The sequence below is a fragment of the Gorilla gorilla genome, chromosome 19 (genome assembly GCF_029281585.2).
Source record: "Gorilla gorilla gorilla isolate KB3781 chromosome 19, NHGRI_mGorGor1-v2.1_pri, whole genome shotgun sequence".
NCBI classification, from domain to species: Eukaryota; Metazoa; Chordata; class Mammalia; order Primates; family Hominidae; genus Gorilla; species Gorilla gorilla.
This window is the reverse complement of record NC_073243.2, coordinates 54686083-54697877: the sequence shown is the minus strand read 5'-3', so window position 1 is coordinate 54697877 and position 11795 is coordinate 54686083.

The window sequence follows — 11795 nt, the reverse complement described above, 5'->3', positions numbered from 1 at the left end:
GCGGCGGTCAGCCAATCAGCGCCGTCGGTCTCATCCCTCCCGACCTGCGGCATCCGCCCAGAAGTGCGGCTCTCGGCAGCCGGGCGGGGCGTGGGGGCGGCTCCCGTTCCGATCCAGGGGGCTTTGCTCTGGACCGCAGTTGCTCAGGTGGTCTCCGAATTCGGCCTCGGTACCCCCACTAGGCATTGCTGCTTTCAGAGAGCTAGGCTCCCTACCCAACGATCTTAGAGTACCGGCTGCTTGCCACTCCCCACCCCTTCCATGGGAATGAGGTAATAAACAGGTCAGATTGTTACCACTGAGTTTAAGGGGGGAAAAGAGGTCAGAGTAGGCAGGAACAGAGACGCTCTCCTTTAGTTTGGTACTTCTGAGCCCTTTCTCACTTAGGCCTCAACGTTGACCTCCCTGTGTCCTGGCTGAGCCCAAATGTTAGCAAGAAGCATGCTAAATCATCCATCCTCGATACCTGATCACCGTTGAATTCTTGATATTTAATATCGGATTAGATTCCTTATATTACACCTTTGTTGTAGAAGCCCTTGACCTGCCTTTAACCAGAATCCCTCTACCCTTGATGTCTCCTCTTAGTAATTTTCCATCCACCGTCACCTCCCTCACAGACACGGTGCCTGTTCCTTGGCTATAAATCCCCTGCTGTCTTTGCTGTATTCTGAGTTGAGCTCAATTTCTCTCTCCTGTTCCAATAGTCATGACCCTTATTGTAATGATCTTGAATAAATTAGTCATGTGTTTGACAAGTGTCAGGATAATTTTCTTTAACAGCAGCAAGCACTCCCCCTGCCCCATTCCCAGGAGGACCCTAGCCCACATTTAGTAATCTCAGTTTCCTAATATGTAAAATGGGGATTTTTTGAATAAATACCTAATACTCAGACATCACAAGTACTTTGAATTTATTGTGACCTTGCAATCTGAGGCCCTTGTAACTCTGGAAGTAAAGAAAGCCACATGATAAACAATGGCCCATCTTTCTCAGGTGTAAATTGCTTAAAGCTTTTACAGCTTTAAGCTGCCCAGTGTTCCAGTCTGGAGGAAGAAGTGAAACCCAGAAAAGATTATATGAAAGTGGCTTTATCTAGAGTTAAACCGTCTACAGATGTTAATGATTGGTATATTTTCTCTTTAAATATGTAAAACACAAATCACAAAATGTGCCTACTACTTCTTCGACTTTTCCTGCAAAGCACTCATAAAGCCAATGGAAAGATAACATTAAACACAGAGTCTGGAGATATAGCCCCAAGTAAGCTCTCAAAAACAAAATATACATTTGAAGAAAGATGTTTTTCTTTAAAACGAATGCTAATGTTTTATTTTGCCTCTTGTTTACCTTAAAAGCTTTAAGCAATTTACACCTGAGAAAGATGTGCCATTGTTTATCATGTGGCTTTCTTTACTTCCAGAGTTACAAGGGCCTCAGATTGCAAGGTCACAATAAATTCAAAGTACTTGTGATGTCTGAGTATTAGGTATTTATTCAAAAAACATTTGTTGAGCACCTATTGTGTTACAGTCTAGTCTCAGTGTCTTAAACAGCTTTTGAAATATTTACTTTTTAAAAGTAATTTTTAAAAACATTTACTTTTTAAAAATTTTTTATTTTTACTTTTTGTGGGTACATAATAGGTGTATATATTTTGGGGTACATGAGATGTTTTGATACACTTATGCAATGTGTAATAATTACATCATGGAAAATGAGGTATCCATCCTCTCAAGCATTTATCCTTTGTATTACAAACAATTCAATTATACTCTTTTAGTTATTTTAAAATGTACAATTTAATTATTAACTATAGTGACCCTGTTGTACTATCAAGTACTAGATCTTATTCTTTCTATTTAAAAAAAAAATTTACTCTTGAAGTGCGTTTTCAAAAATAAATATTCAAAAAAACCTTACTGATTAGTGATTTTTTGTTTATTCACACATTCATTAATTCAACATTTACTGAGCCCCTAATGGATACCTGGTACACATCTGTGAAGAAGCTAAAATAAACAAGAGAAGTTCTCTGCCCACAAGGGGAATCCTGAGGCCCACTTAGAAAGCATGTGATTAGGGCCGAGCACGGTGGCTCACGCCTGTAATCCCAGCACTTTTGGAGACCGGGGCGGGTGGATTATGAGGTCAAGAGATTGAGACCATCCTGGCCAACATGGTGAAACTCCATCTCTACTAAAAATACAAAAATTAGCTGGGCATGGTGGCACGTGCCTGTAGTCCCAGCTACATGGAGGCTGAGGCAAGAGAATCGCTGGAATCCAGGAAGCGGAGGTTGCAGTGAGCCGGGATCATGCCACTGCACTCTAGCCAGCCTGGCAACAGAGCTAGACTCTGTCTCAAATAAATAAATAAATACATACATACATACATACATACATAAATAAATAAATAAATAAAATAGATTAATAAACCAAAGCCCATTAAAATGCATTGTCATTTCCTGTTATTTTAAATGGGACTTGTACCATGTGCAGATTATAAGCAATTAATAAGGCCAGGCACGGTGGCTCACTCTTGTAATCCTAGCAATATTTGGGAGGCTCAGGCGGTCGGATCACTTGAGGTCAGGAGTTTGAAACCAGCCTGGCCAACATGATGAAACCCTGTCTCTATGAAAAATACCAAAAAGTAGGCTGGGCACTGTGGCTCGCGCCCATAATCCCAGCATTTTGGGAGGCCGAGGCAGGCAGATCACCTGAGGTGGGAGTTCGAGACCAGCCTGACCAACATAGAGAAACCCTGTCTCTAATAAAAATGCAAAGATTAGCCAGGCCTGGTGGCACATGCCTGTAATCCCAGCTATTTGAGAGGCTGAGGCAGGAAAATCACTTGAACCCGGGAGGCAGAGGTTGCAGTAAGCCAAGATTGCGCCATTGCACTCCAGCCTGGGCAACAAGAGTGAAACTCCATCTCAAAAAAAAAAAAAGAAAAATACAAAAAAGTTAGCCAGGCATGGTGGCAGGCACCTGTAATCCCAGCTACTCGGGAGGCTGAGGCAGGAGAATCGCTTGAACCCAGGAGGCGGAGGTTGCAGTGAGCCAAGATCGCGCCACTGCATTCCAGCCTGGGTGACAGAGGGAGACTCTGTCTCAAAAAAAAAAAAAAAAGCAATTAATAAGCCCTTATTTGTGGAAAGAATGACTATGACACATCATTTTGTTTTGGAATTGGGAGCTTTCATTCCTTTTTGGGGGGATTTTTTTGTTTGATTGTTTTGGTTTGTTGTCATAATTGGATTCTGGTGTGATCATTGGAATTGAGAATGAGTTAAATAACTTTGAAATGGTGATGAAAATAATTAAAAAAGGAAACATGAATTAAATGGTAACACCATTAATACCCCCAGGGGAGGGGGGCAGCTATGAGTGTGTCCCTGGACTGAACATGAAACCTCAGAGGCGAGACCACTGACTCCATTTCTCTGGAGTTTGTGCATCCCAGAAAAAAATACTTTAAAAAAATAAAGAAAGAAACCTCAGAGGCTTGCATAAATGCTTAACAAAGTTTGTCCTTGGGCCAAACTTTTCTCCTGTAATACAGGCATCAAACAAAAGCAAGTAGGGTGGGCTTCCGAAGAACAGTCCTGAAGCTCCCTGAAGAAGAAAGAAGCTAATTTCCTCTCTTCTGTCATTACTAAACTTCTTGAAAAGGAATCTGCAATTTACATGCTGCATTTCCACTTTCTCTTTCGATACCTCTGCATGCTCAATTCTGTCCCCACTCCTCTACTTGCACTGCTCTTTAACATAATATTATTGGTAAGTCTCCCTCTCTCCATTCTAACAGCACTTACTGTCTCAGCAACTTATTTATTTCAAAAATTGTCTGCAAAGTAATAAGACTCAATTCCCTTAGGATATTTGTGTTTCCATGTGTTTTTGTTCTTTCTCCCCAAATTGACTGAAGCAAATACAGTTTCTATTATACTCAAATAGCACTGTAAAACTAAAATAACTAAAAATGTCGATGTCTGGTTCCCCAGTACATGTGCTCCAAAAAGAAAATTTCACAGGATGGTGTATTTTAATCCTTTTTACACTTTTTGTCAAAGCCATTTGCTTCATACCTTATTAAAGTTTTTAATCGGCCGAGCACAGTGGCTCACGCCTGTAATCCCAACACTTTGGGAGGCCGAGGCGGGCCAAGATGGTGAAACCCCATCTCTACCAAAAATACAAAAATTAGCGGATGTGGTGGCACACGCCTGTAATCCCAGCTACTCGGGAAGCTGAGGCAGGAGAATCACTTGAATTCGGGAGACAGAGGTTGCAGTGAGCCGGGGTGGTGCCACTGCACTCCAGCCTGGGCGACAGAGTGAGACTTCATCTCAAAAAATAAATAAATAAAAATAAAAATAAAGTTTTTAATCATGTAATGTTTGATACATAAATATATAACATATAAATAAGTTATGAAAGGCCAGGCATGGTGGCTCACGCCTGTAATCCCAGCACTTTGGGAGGCCGAGGCAGGCAGATCATTTGAGGTCAGGAGTTCGAGAGCAGCCTGAGCAACCTGGTGAAACCCCGTCTCTACTAAAAATCCAAAAAAATTACCTGGGCATGGTGGCACATACCTGTAGTCCCAGCTACTGGGGAGGCTGAGGCAGGAGAATCGCTTGAACCCAGGAGGCAGAGGTTGCAATGAGCCAAGATCATGCCACTGTACTCCAGACTGGGTGACAGAGCGAGACTCTGTCTCAAAAAAACAAATAAATAATAATAAGTTATGAGGCATAATAAAATGGGCAACTATGAATCTACAATTCTATTCAACTGAACACCTGGATCATTGCAGAATCTTTGAAAGCACCTGAATTCTATGTTTACCTTTCCCTAGCTTTGTTTTTTCCATATCGTTTAACCACGTGCGTATGTATCTCTAAAAATATATATTGTTTCACTTGCTTGTTTTTTGGCTTTTAAAAATATTATGCCATAGATTTAATCTTCTGCCCTTGATATTTTTCACTCAATTATATTTCTTACATTCATTCATGCTGCTGCAATAGTAGGTCTGTCATATGAATACATCATTTTATTCATTTTTCTGACAATAGTCATCAGGGTTTTCATTTATGCGAATAATGCTTGCTGCAGGCATTTGTGTACATGTCTCTTGTGTGGAATTACTAGCTGCATTATGTAGTATGTCCACATTCAACTTCATGAGATAATCTCAGATTGTTTTACTAAATGGTTATACCATTTCATCCACACCCCCACTAGTGGTGGATGAAACTCCACATTCTCATCAATGCAATATTCTGAGACTTCTTAACTTTTGCTAATTTAGTAGGTATAAATGTGTATCTCAATGTAGCCTTAATTTGCATTTCCCTGGTCACTAATGTGGTTGGATGTCTTTCCCTAAATGTATTCACCAAAAATGTTTCCTCTTCTATTAACTGCCTGTTCATGTCTTTTGCCATTTTTCTGTTGTGTTTTCTATTTTTTTTTTTCATTTTTCTATCATTTTCTATTGTATATCTTATTCTTATTTAATTGTGGAAGTTATTCATATACTCCTCATGATAATTCTTTGTGTGGTAAATTTTTTCTCCGAGTATGTGGCTTGTCATTTCACTTCCTTTATTAGCAGCTGTGTGATAGAGTTCTTGTAAATGTAATGTAAGCAGATATCTACTGGCAGGTTTCTTTAACGTTTTTGCTTTCCTGACCAAAGGAAAAGGCTGAATTCCCTTCCCTTCCTTTCTACCTTCTTTGAACATGGACCTGATATCTAGAGCTACAGCAGCCATCTTTTGATTATGAGGGAGAGACCAAGAAAAGCAGTGTCACTGGTCTTTATAATGTTGAGCTCTACTAAAAATAACCAGCAACTGGTTGCCTCCAGATTTCTTCTTATGTGAGAAAAAAATAATAATAATATGTTTAAGCCTAAAATATTCACAACAAATACAAGGCTCAAGAGAACTTTGATTGGTATTTCTGAGAAATTTCATGTCATTATTCTAAGAAAACCTTTTACTTGAACTAACTTAATTGAATTTCTGGTCCTTGAAACTTCAAAGCCCTGAATAAAACAATTTGAGTCAATAGAAAAGGGTGCTGAGGAAGAATAAACTTTGAAGATTGAGCAATGGTTAAAGCATAAAGGAGGCAAAACAAATGGCTTTTTTGAAGTCTTTGAGTAGGAAAGGCTGTGAAACTCACATTGGGGATTAGCGGAAGATAAGATTGGTTCTAGAAGGTAGGTTATAACAATTTGTAACTAAAAAGTACAGCTGGGGTAAAGAAAAATCACTCAAAATAGGTAGAGACATACTAACAACAGTCATTTAAAATAAGTACTCTGGTAGTGAAAAGAAGTCATAGTCTCTGCAGAGGACTCTAAATAAAGGTGAGTAAACTTTATCTTGCAAATCAGATTATCTAGATTCTGGTCTTTTTTCATGTATATATCCATTTTATTTCCTATCTTTCCTAAAGGTATTTATGGCTTCCAGTCCTTTTTCAGCTTTGCTACAGAGTATTAAGGGGAAAGTCTTCTGTTAACACTTGAGCCAATTCCCAAGTGTGAGGTGTTTAGTTACAATCTTTAGTGAAAACCCATGAAAAGGAGATGAGTGTGTATCTAGGATCTGATTTGGGGCCCTGTGGATGGGCAACCCAGCTCCAGAAAGATACTCTCCTTCCACCAATCTCTCCTTCCGTGTCAAGGTTGGAGGGCCTGGATTCTATGTTGTTGTTTTTTAGGAAGTCAGCGTTTTCTAAAAAAGGTTCTAGTAATGAGCAAATAAAAAAAAAATAGGTGCAATTGCCTAGCAAATGTCTGACATATGCTGACACACAATGCATGTTTTTTCAAAAACAAAGATTTCTGCGGATCCATATCCATTGTTTCTGCTTCCCTACCACCCACTCAACCCACTACCTACCATGGTTCCTTAATCTACCAAAGAAACAGTGATGATTTGTCATGACTTGTTCTTAATAACTCCACACACACCTGGCCCTGGTGATCACCACTTCCTTTCTGTAGGATGCTCACAAGTATTTCTTTTTTTCTTTTTCTTTATCTTTTTTTTTGACGGAGTCTCGCTATGTCACCCAGGCTGGAGTGCAGTGGCGTGATCTCTGCTCACTGCAACCTCTGCCTCCCGGGTTCAAGCGATTCTCTTGCCTCAGCCTCCCGAGTAGCTGGGACTACAGGTGCTTGCCACCATGGCTGGCTAATTTTTGTATTTTTAGTAGAGGTGGGGTTTCACCAAATTGGCCAGGCTGGTCTCGAACTCCTGACCTTGTGATCTGCCACCTTGGCCTCCCAAAGTGCTGGGATTACAGGTGTGAGCCACCGCGCCTGGCCCACAAATATCTCTTTTAACAATCTCTTTAAAAATCTATCACCAGAAATATGTAAATTAATTACCTATAAAGTATCTATAATCTTAAAGACATCACTTTTTTTTTTTTAAATCTTGGACAGGCTGGGTACAGTGGCATATACCTGTAGCCCCAGCTACTCAGGAGGCTGAGGTGGGAGGATCACTTGAGCCCAGAAGTTCAAGTCCAGCCTACACAAATAGTGAGACCCTGTCTCTTAAAAAATAAAAATAGGCTAGGCATAGTGGCTCATGCCTGTAATCCCAGCACTTTTGGATGTCAGGCAGGTGGATTTCTTGAGCCCAGGTGTTCAACACCAGCCCTGGCAACACTGCAAGACCCCTTCTCTAAAAAATTTTCAAAAAAATTAGCTGGGCACAGTGCCACATGCCTGTAGTACCAGCTACTCAGGAGGCTGAGGTGGGAGGATCACTTAAGCCCAGGAAATAAGGCTGCAGTGACCCATGATAGTGCCACTGCCCTCCAGCCTGGGCCACAGAGCGAGACTCCGTCTCAAATAAAAATTAAAATTACAAATCTTAGGTAGGATTGCCATGTAGTTATTGGCCTCCAGTCAGAATACACCTGCTCCACCTGTTTTAGAAATCATAATAAAATTTGCCCTTATTTCATCTTGCAATTCCTCTTCTGCTTACAACCCCATTTGTGCTCTTCTGACATTGCACTTGCCCTTCTCCTAGCACTCATTCTTGGGTTGATCTTTGTGGTTAATGGATCTTCTTTTTTTTTTTTTTTTTTTTCTTTGAGATGGAGTCTCACTCTTGTTGCCCAGGCTGGAGTGCAATGGCACGATCTCGGCTCACTGCAACCTCTGCCTCCCAGGTTCAAGCGATTCTCCTGCCTCAGCCTCCCAAGTAGCTGGGATTACAGGTGCCCACCACCACACCCGGCTAATTTTTGTATTTTTAGTAGAGAGGGGGTTTCGCCATGTTGGCCAGGCTGGTCTCAAACTCCTGACCTCAGGTGATCCACCCGCCTGGGCCTCTCAAAGTGCTGGGATTACAGGGGTGAGCCACCGCACCCGGCAAGTTAATGGATCTTCTTAAGTGAGGGGAGCAGGCCTTCCTAGTTCCGAGAGTGTACTTGGCAAAATGAAGGCACATGCAGTTAAAAAAAAAAAGTACTGGAATAAATGAATGAATGAGAAAAAGAAAAGCAAAGCAAGAGTTCAGGAAAGAGGCAAGCTGTGCCCCCCTCCCACCTCCTTTTTGTTGTTGTTATTAGCTCTTTTCCCCTCACATGCACTTAAGCTTGTCTGGAGTTAGAAGTGGGGAATGGGGTGGCCAGGCACGGTGGCTCATGCCTGTAATCCCAGCACTTTGGTAAGGCCGAGGCAGGCGGATCACCTGAGGTCAGGAGTTCGAGACCAGCCTGCCCAATGTGGCAAAACCACGTCTCTACTAAAAATACAAAAAATTAGCCAGGCATGGTGGTGGGCACCTGTAATCCCAGCTACTCAGGAGGTTGAGGCAGGAGAATTGCTTGAACCAGGAGGCAGAGGTTGCAGTGAGCCGAGATCGCGCCATTGCACTCCAGCCTGGGCGACAAGAGCAAAACTCCATCAAAAAAAAAAAAAAAAAAAAAAGCAAGAAAAAGAAGTGGGGAGTGGGGTTAATTCTGCTGCATTATTCTTACAGATCAATGACGCCCCTTTATAAGTACTTTTTTGTGTCCTGAACAAGGTGAACTTCTTTTAAAAGTCGGCCTTTCTCCTTTTAAGTGACTGTGTTAAGGAATAATCCTGATGGGACAACAAAGGAATTTTCTAGGGCCACCACACTTTTCTTCTTTATCAAGATCAGAGTCAGAAATACATTTCTGGGAGCCTCCTAACCCTCAGAGTCACACTTTCCCTTTCAGAGTTTCTCACACAACAAACTTCATTTAGCTTTCCTTTGGACTCTTAAAACTCTGCCTTTGAAAAGTCTGTGACAATGATGCTCAAATTTTGCACATCAGAATCATCTTGGGCATTAAACACAATCCCCCAGCCCCGCCCCCAGAGATTCTGATTCAGAAGCTAGGCTGGAATCCAAGCATTATTTGGTAATGATGTTTAACAAATTCCCCCAGGAGATTCTGATGTCCATCAGAATTAGAGAAACTCAGGTATCATCAGCCCACATTTTCACTCTCTTTGAAGAAAGTAATCACTTTCTTCAAAGTAATTACTACACATTAGGTGCAGCAAAACATAGTAATGAAACATCTGGGTTCAGGAATCCAGCTCTTGAACACTCCACTGAATACCCTTGGACAAATTGCTTAGAACTTTCTGTGCACCAGTTTCCTTATTTATTTATTTATTTTATTTCTGAGACAGAGTCTCACTCTGTTGCCCAGGCTGGAGTGCAATTGGCACGATCTCGGCTCACTGCAACCTCTACTTCCTGGGTTCAAGCGATTCTCCTGCCTCAGTCTCCCCAGTAGCTGGGACTACAGGTGTATGCCACCACACCCAGCTAATTTTTGTATTTTTGGTAGAGATAGGGTTTCACCATGTTAGCCAGGTTGGTCTCAAACTCCTGGCCTCAAGTGATCCGCCCATTATTGGTAAAATGAGAATGACAATAATAGTACCTACCTCATAGGTTTGTTGTGAAGATTAAATGAGCTAATATGTCAAGATCACTCAGCACAATGCCAAGGCATATAGTAGGTGCTCAATAGATGTTGGACATTATTATTCAAGGATTCCTGTCACTTTTGCATGAGAACCAGGTTGATGTCTGTGTCTTATTAACCTTGAGCCTAAGGATAGCGTTCAGAGACCCTGTAAATCCTTTGCAATTGCATATAAATTACATGTTTATGTATTTTGCTATGAACTGGCTCTGTAGCCCTTCCCAGATTCTCAAACAGGGTCTCTGACACCATAGTGTGCTCTAGAGCTTTGCTTCCGAAAATGTGCCCTGGACTAGCAGTGTGTGCATTTACGGAGGCTATTATTAAGAGAAATGCAGACTCTCAGATTCCACTCCAAATCTACTGAATCTAAAACTGCATTTTATTTTATTTTTTTATAAGCAGAAAAAAACTTTATTTCTATCAAATTGGAAATTATGAACCTTCCAGCAAGATAATCAAAATAATAATACAATTAACAGGATATCATATACAGATCAGACTAGAGGTTTACATACTTTGAAGCACATACAACAAAATTAAGAGGGCCAGCAACTGTCCCACTGAGGAAAAGCACTCTGACTCATGGCAAACACACAACTTCTGGGAAAATTGAGCTAACATTTCACAGGACAGTACACCAAAGAGACAGGTCGTCATTGGGTTACAGAAATGATCTGAGCTTGAGAAGGATCACAGTAAAATGCCATTGTAACTCAACAATTTCCCCGGAGATCTGTTCATCTCAAAAACAAGAATGTAGGGCTGGGCGCAGTGGCTCATGCCTGTAATCCCAGCACTTTGGGAGGCCAAGGTAGGTGGATCATGAGGTTAGGAGATCAAGATCATCCTGGACAACATGGTGAAATCCTGTCTCTACTAAAAATACAAAAGTTAGCCAGGCGTGGTGGCGAGCATCTGTAGTCCCAGATACTCAGCAGGCTGAGGCAGGAGAATCGCTTGAACCCGGGAGGCGGAGGTTGCAGTGAGCTGAGATCGCGTCACTGCACTCCAGCCTGGGTGACAGAGTGAGACTCCATCTCAAAAAACAAAACAAAACAACAACAACAAAACCCCAATAATATATAATATAAAAATCAGTAGTATAAATTCTCATAAAACTAGAAAAGCCCTCTAAGCCCTAATATCCTTGGAGCTTACATAAAGACTGGGTTTTCATTTTTCTTCTCTTTACTCTTCTCTAAATTAAATATGAAATATTTTGTTATTTAGGACATTTCTGACTTTATAGCCAAAGCTTTAAAATGAAAACAATAATAATTTTATAAAAGGAATTAGACACATATCAACCCTAGGAGGAATCTTCAAGGTCGTCTGCTCCTTTGAAAAGCTTTAAACAGGAAAGCTTTTATTTAAAGAATGACCCTGTGTGGCTGGGCGCGGTGGCTCACGCTTGTAATCCCAGTACTTTGGGAGGCCGAGGTGGGCGGATCACGAGGTCAGGAGATCGAGACCATCCTGGCTAACACGGTAAAACCCCGTCTCTACTGAAAAAAAAAAAAATACAAAAAATTAGCTAGGCATGGTGGCGGGCGCCTGTAGTCCCGGCTACTTGGGAGGCTAAGGCAGGAGAATGGCGTGAACCCGGGAGGTGGAGCTTGCAGTGGGCTGAGATCACACCACTGCACTCCAGCCTGGGCGACAGAGCGAGACTCCATCTCAAAAAAAAAAAAAAAAGAATGACCCTGTGCTTCTGGGAATAACCTAATTATTACCACAGGAAGGGATTTCATATCTATGCCATAAAAGAGCAC